Source organism: Tiliqua scincoides, chromosome 2 (genome assembly GCF_035046505.1).
Source record: "Tiliqua scincoides isolate rTilSci1 chromosome 2, rTilSci1.hap2, whole genome shotgun sequence".
Taxonomy (NCBI): Eukaryota; Metazoa; Chordata; class Lepidosauria; order Squamata; family Scincidae; genus Tiliqua; species Tiliqua scincoides.
Genome location: NC_089822.1, coordinates 176,155,611 through 176,178,168, shown reverse-complemented (window position 1 = coordinate 176,178,168; position 22,558 = coordinate 176,155,611).

The following is a 22,558-nucleotide window of genomic DNA, read 5'->3' as shown; positions in this document are numbered from 1 at the left end:
ATAGGTGGAAAGAGAATCACTGCAGATAATATCTGCCACAAGCTGGAGGGAGGCAGTGTTGGTGGCAGACTTGGGATGAAGGGTACCCTGAACCCACCACCCTCTTGCTCCCCCACAATCCACTTTTGATGCAACCCGTATCGCCTTGCCTCATGGATAGGCCTCAGAGTTTTTCTATAGGCAAGCTTTCCTCATAGGTACACTGCATCATGAGTTTTGCAGATAGTATGCTTATACTACTTCATACAAGACACAGGATGGAATTGATCATGCGTGGGGAGAAGGGGAATAAGTACACATGAGAACAACACTACTATGCAGTTATGATTTGGCAGCTGTAGCAAATTTATGCCCCAATTGATAGCAGCCCTTAGGACAGAGTTTAGCAAAAACAGATGGTTAAAAAAAAAGGAGGAAGTGAACTGTCAGCTGCTCAGAAAGAAGATTCTAATCTAGTAATGGAACAGAAGCATTCAGTATTTGAATAATAGACCAATTTCAGTACCATGGAGTCATTCAGTTCTACAGTTTTCTCTGTTATCACACTTACACTCAGGACGGGTAGGTTTTTTTTCAGTACTCTATTAGCATTGCAAGTCTAGCCTGAACACCTGGGAAATCAGTCATTAGCCTAGTTTTATTCCGTATCAGAAATGTAAACCTCAAGTATTACACAGCAATATCTCTTGAAAATATTTAGTAACAGATGGTTCAGTAGCCCACAAAGTTAAATCATCTACCTGAAAAAGATCAAGATGAAGCATGACTATGGGGCACTCTGGAATAGATGGTATTTTTTCCTTGCACACCTGTTGAAGTCCTCTGTGCCACATTTACTATTCAGACGCTAAAAAGACATATTGGTCTGGAATTTTCCACTTGTCATTATCGATATCCTTTTGTCCAATCAGATGTTACTTTAAGCACACTATTTGCAGGTACCTATTTACTATTTCAATATTAAGAAGTGGATGGTCTGGGTTCCCTACAGATTGGGACCACTCCGTGTGTATGTATGTGTGTGTGTTGTGTGTGTGGGAGGGTGGGTTATCCTGCCTTCCAGCTGCGATCCTGTTCCAAATCACACCATTACAGCTATTCATCATGGGGGGAAAACTAGTAATGAACAATAAGCTACTCAGACCTGTGCCAGCAATTCTTCTGGCATGCATCTGACTGGATGAGAAGAAGGATTGAGACCAGGAAGGGAGATTGGATATTGGCGACCTGCTGCCGCCAATACCACCTCTTCCTCAGCACACCCTCTTTCCACCCCAGTCTCCACCCCGTCCTTCCCCTTCCTTGCCAACTTCTGCCCACCCACCCCCACCACCCATGCCAATTTACCAGCTCTGGGGCTTCTTTGGCATTCACCGGAGTGTGGCCATTTCCTACTTGCCTCAGTGGCCCATCTGTGCAGAATGGCAGGTCACCCTCTATGACTCCCATAATGCATGCTACACTGCTGAATGTTAGGTTTGGGCCCTAATTGTATTAAGCATGTGATGGAACATGTGAGCTGTCTGCTGATGCTTCTGGGCAAAGCTGCCAGCAGCTTCAGGCAATGGATTGGAGCAACAAGGGGCACCATGTGTCCACTCACAACTACTGTTGGCCACCTCAACCAATCTCTAGTCCACCTGTCGCCTTACCTCTGCTGCTGCCATGACTTCCTGTGACTCAGTTAATTTCAAAAGCAGGAAGTATGTGGGAAAAAAGAATAGTGGCCTAGAATGTCCCTGAGGATATGTTCTAGGAGCTCTACTCTCTCTCACCACAGACAAGATAGTAGGTAGAGGATGCAGTTCTAAAGTGCCTACATATGTACAAGCAAGGAGAAGTAGCTGCTCACTTGTCGTATGATGATGGGGGGGGGGGGGCTCTACCTAAGAAACTCCCATTATTTGATTCAGCTTTCACTCTGACACTAAATACCTTACATAAACTCAAAATTCCCATAGTTTTAAAAGGGCTGGCTTGAGGCTCCCCACCACAACCTGTGTGTATAGTCACCATGTGTTAAGACCTGTACATTTAAAATTCAGTATTTGACATCTTTAAGTTAAAAGCCCTAATTAGCATCTAAGAATTTTATTTTCCTCTCTGTTGTTAATAACTTGGTACATTTCTTATAATAACAGGTGACTCAGGTAATGACTAAAACTATATTTAAAACTTTCAGGGAGTATGGAGAAATATAGTCAGATACAAGAAATAGCCACATTAAGAAATGTTTGCTTCCTCCTAGTCTGATCAGACAGCAACTATTAATTGAAAAAGCACATTCTCTTCAGCACTTGGCTCAATGCAAAACTGTTTCTGCCAGCTCGCCTCCACTCCAGACAGGCTGTGGGAGTTTGCCCCATCAGGGCAATGGGTGATTCAGGAACCAACTCTCAAGAAACTGCAGCTGCCATTAGCATTTTCCCTGCCTCCTATTCCCTCTCTTTTAGCAAGGAACAGCAAGCAGCAGGATGAGGCAGCATCAGCAGTAGCTAAAAAGTGACTTTCAATACCCACAGAGAATCACTAACAGTGGCACATTAGCGGCAGTTGCAAAAATGTCTCCTACCATGTTTGGGACTCCGTGTGGCTGAGTGGTTTCCAGCAGTGCTGTGAGACCAAAGTGGATCCCAGCACTTTCTCTCTAGTAGTCAATCTGATTTCAAGTGAGTAGATTTAAAGATATTCTCTTTGCTTTTGCTGATGTTCATGTTTCGCTGCACTAGATGTAACATTTAAAGTTTTGAAGAAGGAAAATCTCTGTAGAGCACAATTGACACATGAGTTTATAGCTATCTAGCACATTCTGGTGTTCTATTCTGAGCCCTGGTGGTAGGATTGAAGAGAATATAGTTCACGAGTGAAAACTTCTCTCAAGGGAGTTTCCTAAAGCAGATGAATGAGATCATCTGGAAGAATGGCCGCACAGTTTTAGCAGACTTGGGAAAAGTCTGTAACAACATCTCAACCACAAAAGCCTGTAACAACATCTCGTGACACGATTGGTTCATGACTTCATAGCCTTGAAGCATGTGTTCCTCTGTGAGTCACAGTCCTCTGCAAGTCAGACCTCCATGAATGAACAGACGTGCCATGGTGCACAAAGCATGGTATCATCTTTTGACAGTAGTGAGTCAGAGCAGCTCCAGTCCTGCCCTGATATCGTCGAGGTTTAGGGCCAAACTAGCTATAGTACTTTGTGCTTGATGTGGGTTTGCTGCTAATAGCAAACCCCTTCTCCCCAGCATGCTATTTTCAGAATTTAGAAACTTCCATTGAAACCCAGTGGAAGTTTCCCCCTCCCCCAGTCTAAACATAGCATATGGGGGGTGGGGAGGATCAAATCATGCAGGGAACATCAAACGATGCAGGGGACAAAGTACTAAACTCACTCTACCCACTTTGCATTTTCACCTTGTTTCAGAAACTCCCCTCTTGTCTGAAGAAAAAAAATCCTACCCTCCTCCTGCCACACTGCATAATTATATGCACATCTCATTTGGTTTGTAAATTAAAAATGCTGATCTTACCTATAAATTTCTGGACAGCCTGAACAACTTGAGAGACTGCCCTTTATCCTACACCCTACCTGATAAGTTGGATCAACCAAGAGCCTGCTGTAGACAATGTCAACAATGAGTAATGACTGGGGAGAAAAGATATATAGCAAGGTACATTTCCTCTGCTGAGAGATTCCAGAGCAAACATTTAAGCAGTTTTTGGATTGAACTGTAGTGGGTTGTAAAGGGAAGGGACATAGCTCAGCAACAGGACGTGTGTTTTGCATTCAGAAGTTCCTTGGTTTAGTTCTTATTCACATCTCCAGTGGCCTGCCTGCTCCAGCACAAGTTAGGATTGTGCTGCACAACTTACAGTCCAATCATAGGCTGCTCTACCACCATTTTTGCAGCCCCAGTGCTGGCAGTGGGTATTGTAAACGTGCCATAAATCACCCAATGAGTAAGTGCTGGCGGGGAGGCTTCCCTACCCCGTCAATGCTGCAGGAGCCCCGGCCACTGGTGGAGAGAAGGTAAGCGTTGAGTGGTGTGGGGGAGGGAGGAGGGTGGTGGGAGGGAGGGGGTAGGCATTTATGGGCAGAAGGAGGGTGAGGGAGCACAGAGCCGGAAGAGGAAGTGGCCTGGGAGGGGGGATGGGATCCCTCCTTCACTGGAAGAGTGAGGCCTGCTCCACCGAATCCTACCCCTATGTTGCACTCGAAAGCCCAAGGTTTCTTGAATCTGCGCTAGCAATTTAGCTAAGGTTAATTCAAGAAGCCCTAATGAGCAAGCTGGGGCATTACTCTGGGTAAGGGGATGAATGTCCCCTTCCCCTAAGGAGACCGCCAGCCTGCTGAGATCCAGCATAGAATCCGACGGTAGCCATTTGGAGCTGCTGCTCTTGTGCTGGATATGATTGGGCACTTGTGCTACAACCCTATACCAGGGGATTCAGCCCCATTGAACTTGGTGAGGCTTATGTGTTCTCAAAATATTTGATTCTCATACTTGTTTGATGTCTCTTATTTTCTCAGTGAAAACACAATACCCATTTTGTAGTCCTGCAAACAAATAACCCAAATGCATTTAAGAGTCTGATGCTGTACTTGCAGGTCCTCAGAGCTACAAAGTTCATCAAACCTGCATAAAACCAAAGTATATCTCCCTTGTACAGAATCTTCAAGTGCCTATCTAAAACTATTTGATGGAGTATTTGGCTGTTCCATCCAGGATGGAAGACTGATGGAAGACTGAATCAATTCTCATAAATAACACTCCAAGCAGAATTCTATTCTACAATGGGATTTATATATAGTGTCTTCAAGTGGTTTATATACCCATATCTGCAACCTCTTAAATATTCATGCTTGCCTGTGCTTGGATGTGTTTGCTCATAGCAAATCTGCTAAAAGATTATGTGTTTTGTTTGGGGGAGGTACAGGAAAAGAAGCCACTTTTTGTGTATAATTGAAAACCCGTCTTTTCTCTTTGTCCCACAGCTTTCCTTTCAGGTGTGAGTTTTAAACATGTGTTGCTTCCCATCTTATTTTTTACTTCTTCAGATGCAGTAAGGGTACATCTGAGATCCACAGTTAGACACTAGAAGATTCCTGTTGGATCTTACCAAGGGATCACTTGTTCAGCAATTTTTCCCTAGATAGATGCATCTGAAAAGTCTATGTGCAAATATAAATGCAGCAACCTCTTCTACTGCATGTTTTCAACACCTTATCACCAGGGCTACACTGTCTCTTAACTTGGAGGGTCCATTAGGTTATAGCCAATGGTTTTGGAAGACTTGCCTTGCATGAATCTGTATAATTCTTTCAAAGTGTTGTCTAGACTGGTGGTCATTGCCACATTATGTGATAGTGAATTAAAGCGTTGTATTCTCTGTAAAGTAGTATTAGGTAATTCCTCTCCTCTTTAGATCAATTACTTGATGGGATCTGTGCCAATCTGCCATGTTATTATTTGCAAAAAAAGCTTTTCCTCATTGTCATTTGAAATAGCTACAAAGAATTAACTAGGATTGCAGCCCACAATTCACATAATATACTGTTTTCCAAACTATTTTGGGCTTAAAGAGTTGGTTGAGATTCATAGGTGTGTTTGTATTAAAACCTACAATTTTCTGCCAGAGTGATTCACTGAATATAAAATGCTTGTCTGAAGACTGTTATCACTACTGAGGCAAGTATCCAGCAAGATTTTGATGAATTCTCAGAAACTAGACTGAGACATGCTGATTGCTTGATATGCAAATATAGAAGTTGGATTCCACCCCACCTCCCTATTGCCATTTTGTCTATCCTTTTTGTTTTAGAAAATCAGTCGGAAACCTATTTTTGTGAGTACCATTAAAAGCTGAAGCAGGTGCCAGTTTCGTAGCATAATGTCTACAATCATTAAATAATCTGTATCCTTTCAAGGAGTGTCTTGTATGCATTCCTTGGCTCAGCATATATGGCTTGCCAGCAGCTGCAGTAGCACGCTCATGGTATTATCCCCAGCATCTTGTGACGGCAACAAGTCTGAGTAGATAGGAAAATGTAAGATCCCAGGAAATTTCTGGGCCCCCTCCTTTGACTCCTGGGCCCCCTTTTTGACCCTGGGCCTGGGTACAAATTACCCGCTTTACCCCCCTCTCCTAGGCCTGTAGGCTTTCTCTCACTGGAGGTTTTCAAGCAGTCAGCCAGCGTAGTGGAAATGTGCAAGATCCTTTGAGGAACAGGATGTGTGTTAACAGTGGCCCCTTGCTCTGACAAGTCTGGGAAGCACGGACTTAACACCAAGGCCTTAGATTGTAGTGTGTGTGCTGCACAGCTGCAACCACTTAGAAGGAACAAGACCTTGGGGATAAAAGCACCTGGAGGAGGGAGAGTTTTGTGGGCAGCAAAAATGATGGTGCCTGATCATTTGGGGCACTTTCTTAATCGACTGAAAGTATTTAAATCATTTAGGGAGCCATCCTAATCAACTTTCCAGTACTGATGCAGTCTCAATGCAGCTCTGACATAAGGGAATAAACATACCTTTACCTTGAGGAGGTCTCTGTGACTGTCCCCCAACTATAGGATGCAGCATATGCCCCATTGGCATGGTTGTGTCAGTCCTGAAAAGGTGGATAGGATTTGGGCATTAATCTTAACAGATTTATCAGCTGAACTTTGTAGTTCATCAATGACTGTTTCCTGCACTCTGATAAACCATTAATTTAAAGAAGGGAGGGAGAGTTGGTAACTCTATAATGCTGATTCCATCCAGAAAAAGTCAAGTGTGGCTTTCTTCTCCAGCGGCTGCACTGGCTGCCCATTCGTTTCCGGGCCCAATTCAAGGTGCTGGTATTGACCTTTAAAGCCCTATACTGCTCTGGACCAGGGTATCTTAGAGATCGCCTGCTCCCGTACAATCCGGCTCGCCCTCTCAGGTCATCAGAGAAGGCCTTTTTACAAGTGCCGCCGCCTAGGGAGGTACGTGGGGCGGCTGCAAGAAATAGGGCCTTCTCAGTAGTGGCACCAGCGCTATGGAACTCCCTTCCCCTTGACTTAAGAATGGCTCCCTCTCTTGAGACCTTTCGGCAAGGCCTGAAGACCCTTCTGTTTAAACAGGCCTTCTGAGTTCTCGGCCTTTTAACATCTTTTTAACATCTTTTAATATTTTTTACAGGCCTGATTCTTTTATGACTTGCTGCTGCTCTATGCTCTTTTTACCTATTTTTTTTACTCTGACTGCTGTTTTTTATGATGTGTTAATATGTTTTTATTTGTTTTTAAATTGTTTTTAATATGTTGTAAGCCGCCTTGAGTCCCTTCGGGGAGAAAGGCGGGGTAAAAATAAAATTATTATTATTATTTCTTGTTTTTTGGTTAGTTGTTTTTTGTTTTTTTTTAGTAATTGTTGTATAGTTTGAATTGCAGAAAATAATATGCCTGACCCAAGGATGTTCCAATCCAATGGAAAGAACAGAATCAAACAGCCTTCTCCAGCACAAGAATTTAAAATTGTCAGAGTGATCTGCAAATAAATATTGATAGTAACCATTAGATACGGGCGAGGATATCTGTTGTAGAATGTATGAGTTTCTGTTTTTTTCTTGGGAAGAAAATAAATGAGGAAAATTATCTAACATTGGTATGAGCTCAACATAATCTCAAGTTCTGAAGATCTGACTGCAGAGCAAAACTCTTGTCAGCTACATCAAAGACATTATCAGTGAACAATAATCATAATTAGTCATAATTAGCCCATCACTGTAAATATGAGATCCTTAAAGTATAAAAGATGCCTCAAGAAGAACTTTTCAGTATGCCTGTAGAGTACACTATACCAATTTGAACTGACATTTCCTCCAGACATAATTAGGCATGCAACATCACTGGGATTCCTTTGGTTCCTCCACCTTTGTCTTTGCCTGGTGGAGCTCACAGCTACACAAACATCACCACTTCAGTATGCTTTTTGTTCATCAAAACATACTCCCTCCAGGTCTGATCTCTCATCTGTCAGCACAGTAGAGAAGCTTTCTGTGGCTTCTCAAAATTTATTAACATTATGAAAAAAAATAACTGCTGTTCCTTCTAGAAAGAAAGAAGTTTCAGTATCTGCATCCTACCCAGAGAAATGCCAGGACATGATCTCATTCTCGCATCTACAAGGTTCAACCCAGAGTAGTGTCTGGAGGAAGCTAGGAGGCTATGTTCCACATTTGACCTGCTGAACCTATGAAAGTGCCTCCTATTGAGTCAAGCCATTGGTCCATCTAGTTTTGTACTGCCACATCTGCTGGCAGGAGCACTCCAGGGTTTCAGGCAGGAGTCCTTCCCAGTTGTTCCTAAAGGGATTGACACTGGCTCTTTCTGCATGGAAAGCAGATGCTCTACATCTGAAAGTAGGTGCCCCTTCCCATGGTAGGGTGTTGCCTCTCCCATGTTGCCTGTGCTTGGCCTGGAGCCGGACTCTAAACCGAGCATGGCTAGAGGTCTAGCCATAGTGGTTCTGAAGAAGAAAGGAACTGGGACACTACACAGGGGTGAAAAAGCTAAACAGCCAGAGGTCTCCATTCCCTAAGGAGGGCGCAATCCTAACCCCTTATGTCAGTGCTTTCCAGGGCAATAAGGGCAATGCAGCTCCGAGGAAAGGGAACAAACATTCCCTTACTTTGAGGAGGCCTCTGTGAGTGACATCCAACTGCAGGATGCAGCACATGTCCCATTGGCACTGCTATGCCAGTGCCGGAAAGCACTGACATAAGGGGTTAGGATTGCATCCTGCTTTGCTTTCAAGAAATTAGACTGATTTCAGGTATCGTGCAAGTGCCCTAAATCAGCTCTTTCTTCTGATTAACCCTAACACGAACTCTCATTGAATTAGGTTGAAAAGCATGTGGTGTTTTCTTGCCAAGAAATGTGGAGACATCCAAATTAACATGGACAAAGTAACCTTTTGTTTTTTAAATGAGCAGCTAAGTTCCCAGGTTCAATGAGAGCTAGGAGGGTGTAGTGCTGCCTTTCCCAAACTGTGGGTCGTGAAGCCATAGTGGGTCATTAGCAGGGCCCCTGAGAGGAATTTTGGCAGGGGGTACAAAGTTTCTTTTGGACCCCTTCCCAGAGGGGGAGGGGTCAACAAGGGGGGAGGGCAGCAATGGGGGTTGATAAAATAAATATAAATAAATAAAAGATGATAAAGCACATTGATTTGAACATATTTGTTTATGCTATAATGCAGATGAGAAAGAACAATACAGATAAGGAGACAGAATTAACATTGAAACATCATTTTATATTAATATGCAGATATGATCATCAGAAGACATAACTATTATTAAGAAACTTACAGTGCAATCCTATTTATGTCTACTCGTAAGTATGCCTCATTGTGTTCAATAAGGCTTACTCCCAGGAAAGTGTGTATACAATTGTAGCTTTAGTGTTTACTTTGCAAAAAGAGCTTTCCTGGCCTCTTTCTGTGAAACATTTTGAATCACAACATGGAAATTAATTGTTCTGGCAACACTTGATTTGATACTTAGCCTGGCCAAATCCACAAGACCTCCCTGAGACATTGTAGATCTTAAATAATTCTTAATTAGCTTTAGTTTGCTAAATGACCTCTCTGCAGAAGCTACTGTTGCTGGAATTGTTAACAATATTCTTAAACTAATACAAACATTTGGAAACAGGTCACCTAGTCTGTACTCTGTTAACAAGTTCAACAGATCTAATGGTTTTAATTGTGCAGTTCCAAAATTTGCTTTATGCACTGATGGTAAATGTTCCATTTCTTTTCCAAAGTCATCACTATTAAGGTTAGCAGGATATTGTTCTGACAAAGATAAAACTTTTCTCTCCACATCACATGCAGACATGGAGAGATACTGCCACAAAAAATCAAATTTTTCTGCCAGCATTGAAGCGGACGGTTAATCCTGCTATAACATGGTCCACCAAAACATAAAACACACACTTTCTGAAATAGGCCTCTTCTGGAGTATCATCTGTGTCATCCATTTCCTCCAAGTCAGCATCAGGTGTATTGTCATCATGCGACCTTGCACTCTTGCGCCTAGTTCCATCACCTCTGTGGGACAGTGTTATTTCTATATTTAGATTTGATGCAACCAATTTGGCTTCATTCCATATGCATTTTCAGTTGTTTCGAAGTTCTCCACACATAGTACATGTTCCTGAACGATGGGGTTCCACCTGGAGAGCAGTTCAACTAGTCCTAAAAAGTTTCCATTGTCTGGATCACCAATTTGTTGGGATGAACCAGTAAATGGTAGACCACATTCTCCCAAGAAGAGTACAACATCTATTATATGCTTTAAGAGGTAACAACAACAACAACAACAACAGTTATTTATACACCGCCTTTCTTGGTCTTTATTCAAGACTTTATTCAAGGAGGTTTACATAGCAGGCTTTATTTAAATCCCTTATTAAATAGGGATTTTTACAATTGAAAGAAGGTTCTTTCTTTCAAGAACCACTACATTCAGGTGTTTCATTCTGATCTGGCTTCACATTCTGGCCTCCATCCTCCCACGCTCAGAGCAGATGGAATTGCTCGGCTTCAGCTTGTCAGCTGCTTCAAGGTTGCACGGTGCCGGTGGCCTCGAACTGGTGACCTTGTGGATGTTATCTTCAGGCAGACAGAGGCTCTACCCTCTAGACCAGACCTCCTGCCCATTATACCTGCCCATTATACCATTTCGCAGCTTCAGTTTTGATTGATGCTTGTAAGATTATGTCAGCTCCTGTCCCAGACAGCAGGTGCCTTTCCAGTTCTCGCCAAGCCAGGTAACATTCTCTGTGGCTCTGTGCCTTTTTCATGTTTTGGGATCCTGCAGGAAAGTTTCCGCCACTTTACATTCAAACCCCAGCCTTCAGCAGATACCAGTGCAGGCTTCTGTGCAGCAGAAGTGCTAGTCTTGACTGTCTTGTGCCAAAATAATCTACATGGGAAGCAATATAAAGCTTGCTTCTGTTGACTCCAAACAAGCCAGTCTCTTGAATGTACTTCTCCATTAGTGCTTTGATATTTCACTATGCTTTCTGGGGAAACTGTATTGCAGGTATCTTTTGGGAATGTTTTAGGCATAGGGATGTGACCATTCATAACATACTATTCTATTTCCTTTTGAGGTGGAAACTCAGTTGTGATATATCCAATGTCAAGGCCTACATTATGATCACTCCTCTCTCCTTCCAAATTCACTTTCACATGCATCTGTATGTCTACTTCTTTCTGTTTTTCCTTTTTATTTTTTGCATCTGCCTCTTTATCCAAACTCTGTGCAGAAGCACCCAAATCAATTTGGGGATAAGGCTTTCAACATCTTCTTCCTGTTCCAATTCTACAGGTGAGCTCAATGGAGAACTCTGTGCATGTGAAGCTGCACCTCACCCAAACCGAAATAGTGTTTGTTGACCCCTTCTACAAGTTTCATCTCGTTCTTTTTTGTCTTTTCTTTTCTGGGCTCCTGATTTATGAGAATAAGACATTTTAGAGACAGTAAAGACTGAGGAGAAGCCACAAAATTTTTTTTCAGGCGTTGAAAATGTTGAGGGAATATTTAGGATGCCAGCAGGCCACAAGAACAGATCTCAGCCCCTCTCTTACAGCTCAGAGCACAGGTCCGCCTCGTGTACTAGTGCCCAAGCCCAATAGGCGGCGCTGCCTCTTTGCCTTGTGGGAGTTGGAGGCCAGTTCACAGGCTGAGTGCTGGCATTGCCTGTGATGAACTCGCCTCGGAGTTCCACGAGGCAAAGCAGCAGCGCTCCTGCATGAGGCAAGCCTGCGCGCCACCGCCAAGCTCTGAGGGAGGGGCGCAGGCCCAGTAGGCTGTAGCCTGCTGCTTTGCCTTCGGGGACTTGGAGTCCAGTTGGTCGGAGCTAGCGTCAGCGTCCCGTCTCCCGTGCAGCAGTCTGCTGAGCTCTCAGGAGACTGTATCACTCCGGGCCCCCTCCTCTAGCTCCCGGGTCCCCTTTCAGACCCCGGGCCTGGGCACAAATTACCCCCTTTACCCCCCTCTCCTAGGTCCTGGTCATTAGCCTATGAGAGTAGGGTTGCAGACTGGGCCGTCCTGCCTGCCCTTGCATCCAAATGGCTTCAAATATGAGCCATTGGGGAGACACTGGGTGGCCTTAGAGGCTTCATCTGGCTCGCGCTGGGCTGGCAACCCACTCTACTGGCCTCAGTGGGCCTCTGAATGTCTCACACAGAAGCCTCCAAAAGCCATGTCCAGTTTTCAGAGACAACTTCCAATTTGCCTCTGGAAACTGGAAGTGGCTTTCAGAGGCATCTATGGACCATTCTGAGGCTTGCAGTAGAGTGGGTTGCTGGCCCAGCTCAACCCAGAAAAAGCCTCCCCAACACCACCAGGAGTGTTGCGATCCACTGTGGAGGACAAGGTGGGGTGCAGCATTGATAAGATGAGGAAAGCTGGTGTAGTGGTTTGGGAGTTGGACTTAGATCTAGAAGATTCAGGTTCAAGTCCCCCTCAGCCATGCAGTTTCCTGGGTGACCTTGGGCCAACCGCTATCTCTCAGGCTCACCTACCTCACAGGGTTATTGCAAAGGTAGAAAGAGGGAAGGAACCATGTATACCACCCTGAACTCATTGGATAAGGGCAGTATAAAAATGTGACAGATAGACAGACAGCTTCTGGAACATTCAAATATGAAACCTATACTTCAAAAGCAGTTAGTACTGTAGTGTGTTAGTAGAAAGCCCAGCTCTTTCTCGACAGCCCTCCCATCCTCTGAGCTTCAGCTGACAAGAAAAAAGGCCTTCACCAATTTAAATATCATTCTTGGTATGAAATTCAGATGAGCCTAGCTTTCCTGTCTCCTGTCTGTATGCATTAAGAATAATCATTTAATTCCTCATGTATTATTGGTCCTAAGCTTCAGGATATGGTAAACAGTAGATAAATAATTTGCAGCCCTTTGCCATTTTGCTATAAGTTTTGCTTATTTGCAAACTAAACCATTGCCTGTTACAAATGGCTAAGTATGTGTGAAATATGCTAATTCAGTAATGTCTCTTTTCCAGTTTCCATGCTGACTAAGAAACATGCCCTTCTAGATACTCTACATTATGGAAATCAATCTACAATTGCAACACAACACTGTTTTGACATCCAGGCAGCACTTTGTGAGTCTCTGAGCTATATATTCATGGTGCTAAATAGGTGACTTGCAGAAATAAACAATATCTGCAACTCAAGCAATTAAGGAGGACCTCAGAATTAGATGAGGAAATAGTGGCACACTACCACCAACATTTATAAGAGCATCTCCAATAACATCAGTCCCTAGTGGAATGCCTTACAGATATTATAAGTGGGTGCTGTGGTTGCCAGCTGTCCAGAAAAAAGCCTGACCTTCTTCCTGTGTCTTAAAGAGCAGTATGATTTGCCAAAACCAGTAGCTAAAATTGTCCCTACCTTAGAGATAGACATAAGTTCTGTTTATTCAACATACAAATGGATATGGAAGCTACTTATACACGTGGAGTCTCTTTATTCATGGGGGTTCTGTTCCCGGACTCCCCATGGATATCGAAAACCGCGGATAACAAAATCCACAGTTTTCAGAGCCCACCTGAAGCCTTCAGAGGTGACCAGAGCTCTGGTTGCCTCCGTGGCTCTTCTGAGGCCTGCAGAGGCTACACATGGCCTTTATGGGCCTCAGAATGGCCTCCAGAGATCCTAGAAGGCCACTTCCTTGTGCCAGGACCAGAGGAAGTTTTTTTTATTCACAAGAGCAAGCAATCGCAAACCAGAAGTGGTTTGCAATCACACTTTTTCAGTGTTTGCAGGCTTAGGGAAGCCCTGTGGAGACATCTGCAGGCTCCCCACATCCCCAGGATGCCAGCACTTGCTATTGTAACAACCACCCCTGCTCTGGCCCTGGCAGCGGAGCAATCCTGAGGCTGAGGAAGAGTAGGAGTAGGGTACTGTTAACCCCCTCTCTGCCTTTGCTCAGAGGCCCAGGGGAAGACAGGGGAGACACTCTGAGTCGATGTCAGGTGGGCATGGCCTTGGAGGCCCTAAATAGGCTGCTGCCCATATATGGCTGCCGGACCCAAGTGATGAGCAGGACTCCTAGGACTCCTCAGCACCCTGACAATCTCACTTTTCCATGATGAAAGGTGATCCAAGAGGACCCGTTGCCCAGTTCTGCTTTTAACGGCCTTGTCTTTAGATGGGTTTTCCAGGTGTCACCCTCCATCTGCCCAGCAAGAAACTGATGATCATGGATCCAGGAAGCCTGTCCAATTTTTCAGCTGCAACTTGTGTAATGTCTGTGCAGTACTCCTAGCCTAGCAGTCAACCAGAACTTAGATACATCCCATTAGCTGTAGGAGAAATATCCTTTCTCCTTGTGCAACTTAAGAACACTCCTCTTTCCATAACTGTTTTGATAAACAGCAAATATTTTCCTTCAGTCAGAAAAAACATATCAGTGGGAAGGTTTCAATACTAGGTAAAATTGGCTGCTTATCCCTTCTTCTTCAGGCAGCAGCTAAATATTAACGAATTATCTAAAGCCTGTTTAAAGCACTTATCTACACAGAACCAAACTCTGATCTCATTTACCCGGGATTAAATCTAATTTAATCCTGTGTTAAACTGGAACTGCTAATTCAGCTGAGATAATGGACCTCTATACTGAACACTGAAGTCTGATTTTTTTAAACACTACTGGTATAAAATTAACTTCACTTGCATCTTTGTCAATCCCATTTGCAATTCTCATGAGCAAGGATTTCTCCTGAACCTTTCTGTGACCCACCTCCCCCAGACTAGAAGATGATTAAATTACATGGACTGATCCAGGTAGCTTTCTCTGAAGTATCTGAATTCTGAAGATACTGTAAAGCAAATCAAATTCAACAGTAAAAATTCTTGAGTTGAGAACTATTGACAGCGATGGCATAAGGCTAAGATGAAAAATTATTTGTTGTGTGTTAAGACTTTGTTCAGCAAATGGACAATAGAAAAATTAAAATAATGGAAGGAAGTTTACAGCACTATTCTAGGCATGTCTCCCAGAAGTAAGTCCCACTGGGTTTAATGAGGTTTACTCACAGGAAAGTGGGTACAGGACTGCAGCCTTCATTGCATTTGCAATCAGCTGATTGCAAACTCTATAGCAAATTGTGTGTTCTCTCCAAAGATCTTTTGGTGACTCATGTTTGATAGTGAAAAAAATACAAGGTAATTAGCAAATAATATGCACAGTTGTAAAGACAATTCCATGCCACGCCACTGTGAGTACTAAAGGAATGGACCATCTGGAAAGTTATTGTGTTCATACTAAGTCTCACATCTGTTTCATTTCCTCCTCATCCGGTAGGATCCAGAAGGTGTGAGTCAGCAAGAAACTCTCTCAACATTGTATGAATCAAATTCTACTACATGACTGCATATTGGCCCAGGGAAAATTAAGTACTAAAAGAAGTTGCATTTTATTATTCTGTGGAGCTCTTGTTATCTCTGATAACTTTTTCAAAGAAAATATACAGCTAGAAAACTGCACTGTATTCAATTTTGTTCCAATATCTCTAAAAGCAGAGCTGTGAAATGCTATGCATATATATAGTAAGCTCACAGTTAGTCTTTTCTTTTTTTCTTACCTTGCAGTTAGCCAGATAATATTTCCAACCTGAGCTTTTTGGCCCACTTAGTAATGTAAATGGGTTTACCTCAAAGGCGCTTCACCAACTTTTCACTAAAGTTCACTAAAGATGAAAAGATCAGGTCTCCCTGTTTAAGACATTCCTTCCTACTTCATTCTAGTTTCAATGAAGCAAGATATCCTTTTCTGATTTAAAATTAAAACCAAACACTTCAGTCCCTCCCCTCTCTCTTCCCCACATGTGGTGTCTACTCTTTTCTCAGAAGGTATAGCTTCTCCCTTCAAATGTTCCCATTAAATAAAAGGTTAGAACTCCACAGGTAGAGAAGTGTTTGCTTGTGGGGAGCCTAATATTTTGCTGCAGACCACTTCTCTATTGGTCATATTAAGTGGTTCCCAGATAAAGTCAAACTACATGCAATGGTAATCACTCTGTTCGGCAATGTGTGCCTGTTTTGCTAATATAATATTGACAGCCTGAACACATGACAGCTACATTGGCAGGTAGGGGGAGTAGGACTGTGCTTGTTGGACAGCCCATGTCTTCCCAATTCCGGAAGGGCTATTGAGAGCTGACATTGGGCTTGGGGGAAGATGCCTTATTGGCCTCCCCTTCCTAAATTTTCCTACAAACCAATCTTCTGACAGCTTTACTTTGAGTACTGCTATTGTGTTTCTTTTCTTCAATTCAGCAAAGTCCTCCTCATTTGCTTTTTCTTCCAATAATGCATGGGCTCCAAGGACTGGCTTTCACTATCTCCTTCATTACTATGTAATGATTTTGAAACAAAACCCAGGTAAAATAAACTTGCCTGACCTGTTCTTGATTTCTCTTTTTTATCTTCTCTTTCTCTCAGTACTCCACTCTGTTAATTTTGTCTTCAAGCAATGCCAAAACACAGGGAGACTTGATCCAATGCCATATGTTCTAGACACAGACTGTACTAGAAGAAGAGGTGGAGCGGACTATTGGGGTCTGGGAATTCTGTGAACTGAACTGAGTAACCAACTGCTGGAGCCTAGTATGTTCTGGTCTGAAGGTGTAAGTTTCACTTTTCCATGTTTGAATTGTACTAATATATGTTGGTGCTTATGAAGAAGACCTGAGCTGCATTTCCAGTAAAGCTTTAATCCACTTTCAATACACTTCTCCCCCCCCCCAATTCATTCTGTGGTTTGTTAAGGAGTGTGGTCTTTAACACAGGGACTGAGAGGGACTATGGTTTGTTAGGGAATCTGAGAGCTGTTAGAGCTACGCTTAACAAACTACGGGTGCAATCCAAACCTGCGCTGGAGCAGGCAAACTAGGAGGCTTGCGCTGAATCCAACGCAGGTTCATTGGGTGCAGCGACTCAGCCACGAGCAAGGGGAAGCTCTTCCCCTTACCCATGGGTAAGGGTTGCGTGCCCCAATGGGTCTCCTCGGACCTGCGCCACCTCTGGAGGTGGCGCAAGTTCAAGGAGAGCGGAGCGGCATCCCTGTGCGCCCACCCGCTCCTGGGGCCACCCTCCCCCTGCCCAGAAATGCCCCATACCCCCCCTCCCCAAGCCCCCCCATGCCTACCTTTGCTGCTTGCGTCGGTGTGAGAGTGCCGACACAAGCGGCAGCACAGGAGCCGCTGCAGAGGCTTCTGCCTGCCTCCGCGTGTCAGCGCATATAAATGCACTGACACAGCTCCCAGCCACGGAGGCGGAAATGTGCTTTGTGACCTGCCGGGGCCTCCTATGCTGGCATAACCACTGGTTAGGATTGTGCCCTACATCTCCAGAATGCAATGTGGTAACAGAAATGCACTGAAAGTGAATTAAAGTTGAGGTGGAAACGTAGCCCTGGATAAACTGAGACTGAGGTACTCAAATGTATTTTGTAAAAAATTTGTTTTGTACAGTATAGTTTTGTCATGGCCTGGTCCCCATGGAAGCCCAGGCCCTGGGGTTTGTTCTCCTGGGCTTTGTTTCACAATCACCGCTTATAGTGAAAACCAGTCATTGGATGTCCATGCATTATTAGAAGAAAAAGCAAATGAAGAGGACTTTGCTGAGGGAGAAGAAACATAGTGGCACTACTCAAAGTAAGGAACTTATCCCATTCTGATAAATGTTTTCATTTAGTTTCAATCTGGTTCATGCTAAATTAAGCCATTTCTTCCCAATGTTGCATATACACAGCAGTGTACACCTGTGGGCCAGGCAAAAATGGGTTAAAACAGTCTATTTAAAAATGGTTTTTAAAATGTAGTAACATCTGGTTTGTAGGAAAATGTGGGGGGGGGGGGTGCACTCAGCAGTGCCAGCTCTCAGTGGCCCTGGATGGAATGGAAGCACCGGGTCCCACAGGCTTTAGGGAAAGGTCATGTAAAGGCCTGCTCTATCACACAGAGCAATAAAACAGCCTCTGTTCTACTGCATCACCATCAGCTTTGCATGTACTTGATCACTAATGGCACTCTGTCCTTAAAACATTTTGTGCCATTTTCTGGGCAGGAGGTCTGGTCTAGAGGGTTGAGCCTCCATTTGCCTGAAGATAACATCCGAAGGTCGCCGGTTCGAGACCACCAGCACCATGAATGGAGAGACCTTGAAGCAGCTGACAAGCTGAGCCGAGCTATTCCATCTGCTCTGAGTGTGGGAGGATGGAGGCCAGAATGTGCGACCAGATCAAGAAAGAAACACCTGAATGTTGTGGTTTCTTGAAAGATAGAAACCTTCTTTCAAATTGTAAAAATCCCTACGGGGATTTAAATTGCCTGCCTATGTAAACCGCCTTGAATAAAGTCTAAGGAGAAATCTGAGGACCAAGAAAGGCGGTATAGAAATACCTGTATTATTATTATTATTATTGTGCAGAGATTTGTGGACCCAATCTCATTCAACTTTCCAGCACTGATGCAGCTATGCAAATGGAGCATGCGCTGTATTCTGCAGTAGGGGGCAGTCATGGAGGCCTCCTAAAAGTAAGGGAACATTTGTTCCTTTCCCTCAGGACTGCATTGCGGTTGCATTGGTGCTGGAAAGCTGGATAAGATTGGACCGGGAATGGCATTATGAACCAGTTCAAACAGGCTTCTGGCATTTAAGTTCTGTACTTGGTCAGCACAGAAATGATCCTGATTGCTTTTCCCATTTCTTCCTCTCCTTTAGCATGGCTAATAATCCCTAGCAGCCAAAAGGGAAAGGAGCAGGAGCAATTAGCCATTAAAGAAGCAATTTCTGTAAAAAATAATTAAAAAAAACAAACCCTTAAGTTTTCATCAAAACAATTTGTTCAGGGATTTCACAAGATCCTAAGGGAGGTGTTTGACATATCTTGTAAAGTTTTAATGTGAAAATACAGTACGAGAGTAATTTATGGTACTCCTTAGCTCATGCTGGATCAGTCACTTAAAATATATTTGTCACACTTGTTAGCTCTCTAATCATAAGCACTTGTGCTTCTGCCAGCAAAATGATCCTAATGTCCCTGCAAAGCTGATGCAACTTCATTTGTGACACTGTACAGACATGGCTATTTATTGGCCCCACTGGCGATAACAGCGTTGCACTTAACCTCATATACAGGAATAATTGTTCGATATTTAAACAACACACACACACACACACACACACACACACACAGAGGTTGCTGTAAAAAATGGTAATCCCATTTCCAGCTCCTCCTGTGTTTCCCCATAACATGTCACTGTAACAACTAAAGCAAGTGTGGAAAGAGAGTTGTGAGGCGATAGAATGATGGTTATGTTAGGAAGGAGGAAACAGGACTAACAATAATGAGGAATGATTTGTGTTAATTTTGTGTTAATTTTGGGCTTCACATCAGGCTTGCTTTTAGAAACTGCATCCAAATGATTCCATCACCATTGGAAAGCAGCAAAACAATTACCACTATATAGAATCTTTACCATACATTAAAAATAATTTTTCTTAATGGAAGCTGAACATGAGAATATGAGTTCAACTTGGCTTCAGGAACAAATAATCACTCCTTTGCAGTTTTTGTATCTAAGGGAAAGTCTTATCAAATGAACAAGAAGATGCACAGATTTCCCCAGAAGCATTGGCTGCTTTATCCTGACTCATCCAGTGAGGACCTCATCACCAAGCGTCAGGAAAGGTAGAGAGGCAGAAAGGACACCAGCAGGCCTCCTCAATGAAAGGGTATGTGGCTATGACTAATGGGGGGATTTAAAGAAGAAAGGATGAGCAAGGAGAAGCAAGGGCAAAACAGGTGCAAAGGTGCAAAGGGGGAAGGTTTCCAAAGGAGGTGGATCAGGACAGGGAGAAGGGCCATAGAAGAGGGCACTAGAAATACAGAAGGGGCAAAGAAAGCAGGAGAGGACAAGGATTAGGGAAAGAAGGAACAAAGGAACAAGAGATAGGGGAAGGAGAAACTGCGCAAGCTACCTCAGCTGGCAGATGGACATCTGTGGGCGCAATCCTAACCCCTTATGCCAGCGCTTTCCAGCACTGACAGAAGGGCAATGCAGCTCTAAGGTAAGGGAACAAACATTCCCTGACTTTGAGGAGGCCTCCGTGAGTGACACCCAACTGCAGGATGCAGCACACGTCCCATTGGCATCACTATGCCAGTGCTGGAAAGTACTGACATAAGGGGTTAGGATTGCGCCCTTTGTTGCCAGGATACCCTAGGATGGGATTACAGGCTAATTCTGCATCCCCTCCTCACAAAAGACCTGCCCTGTGACCAGGTATTAAGAGTGGCTGGAAGGCCCACATGCCATCCTCAGAGACTCTTTAGCTGGATACAGAATATCCAGAACTGGATCTACCCAGCCAGGGGACAAAAGAACTCCTTTTGAGAAACTCCAGAGGACTAGGAGCTCTCACCAGCTGCTAGAGGGAAGGTGGACCAAATACATTCTTGGGTTCATCTGCACAAGCCTGTAACCCAGCACCTAATTAAGGAGTTGATTGCAGCACTTCTTACATCCCTCTGGTCTTTCATAGTCCTCTCCTCCCACCGTCATACTCCATCATTGCATGCACCAGGGGTCTCCAATCTATGGACTGCGGGGCCACATCCAGCCTGCAGCAACTTGGTTTTTTGTCAGAACATTTGTTAATGTTTGACATTTTTACTCATTATATATCATTTCGTAGTTTAAACACAGCATTGTTTCTATGTAATTTTCACATTTGTCTTTTGCTCTGAGTCATATCGTGCTGATTACAAAAAATATCCAAGTAAAACGTATTCATTCATTTACATTTCATTCATAAAGTTGATTTTTTTCAGCCTGCAAAAATGTATAAATTATACAAAGTGGCACTGAAAAGTTTGGAGATCCCTGGACCATGCCCTGTGATGTGGAATTACCATTATGGGATGAAGCAGAGCAGGTAGGACCTGCAATGATAGACTTCTCTCAGTACTCTTGGGGCACTCTTATCTGCACTCTTAGGATCATTTGTCCTGCCTTTTCCCTCCCTTTCTGCTATGGGGTATGACAGATACTGTTTCACTTTTTCATAGTCTCCATCTTTCCTTCCCCTTTCCTCAAAGAGAGACAATATAAAAAATAACATTAGTTTGGAGATTATTTGTACCTTAGATAACAAATGAGAATTAAACGGAAAACATACATACATGCCGTACACCAAAGTACTAGGATTTTCTGGGTTTTAATATAATGATACTATTTTTTCCTCCTTTCTGTTCGCAGGGCAGGCAAATTAGAATAACTAATACTGCCAAAAAGGGGAATAAAAAGTGACAAAAATATACAATGAGAAATGTGCAACATGTCTATTTTCTGTTAATTAGAAACCAGAGATCTCTTATAACTAATAATGCTTGAAGTTCTGTTCTTTGAAGAGGCAATTTTCTAATCAGTTGTAATTACTGAGGGAAAAAAGTGCTCTCTCCATTAAGAGACTCCAATTCTTTCCCTCTCCTCGTCTCTTGGCCAAGAAACAGTAAAAAAAAGAATTGGCAAGATGCCAATAATTATCTGACTAGGAGATATTTAATAGTTTTACCAAGTTATTAAATCTGCTATATTGGTCATTCCGCATCATTGTTATTTCAGAAATGGAGATATTTTCTCTTACCTCTCTGTAAGCCTCCCAATTGCCTTGCATCTCCTCAGACCTGTGCCAGCTGTTTAGCTGGCACAAGTCTGTGGAATCAAAGGGGCACATGTCAGATGCTATTGAAGGGGATAATATCCAGCACTGGGTGCCCACACTGGGTGCCACCCCTTCTCCCACCATCATGCCCCCCAGCCCTTCTCCCATTCTGCCATCTCCCTGCCCTGTTCTCTCCACCAAACATACCAGAGCCAGTAAACCTTCCTTGCCCCACTGCTGCATGTGGGGAAATTCTGGTCCCTCCAGCAGTGTTCCAGAGCTATGTAGTTTCACAAGCTGGCAGAATGCTGCTGTAACACTTGATCTGGCATCGGTATTGGACTCTTAATATAGCAACAAGTAAGCATTTAGGATAGTGATTTTCAGACAGTGGTACCAGTAGTGGTACTACAGCGCAGTATGGCAAGTGTTCCTTGGCCATGCAGATTATTCTACTGGTCTGTGAAGTGCCACCAATGGCCTTGATTGAAAAGAATAGGAAAAAAATCAACATGCTCCACTTTAAGGCTGCAGATTGTGAGTGCTATGCTCCCAGTTTCCATCACCTGAGCTACCAACTGCCCTGGCCAAGCAGCTGTGCATGCTGAGTATGAATGCTTAGCTGTAAGAACTAAAATATTCCTAGATTGTATAGCATTCAGTGTAACATCTATGAGTAGCTTGTTTGGAAATAAAGCACTTTGCATTTAAAATGCTTTTTTCTTTTCTTTTTCTTTTTACATTTTACACCTGGTCTTTGTACTTTCCTCTGCTACTTAGATTTGAAAGTAGAAGTGACTCTTACCCCCAGGATTGAAAGGT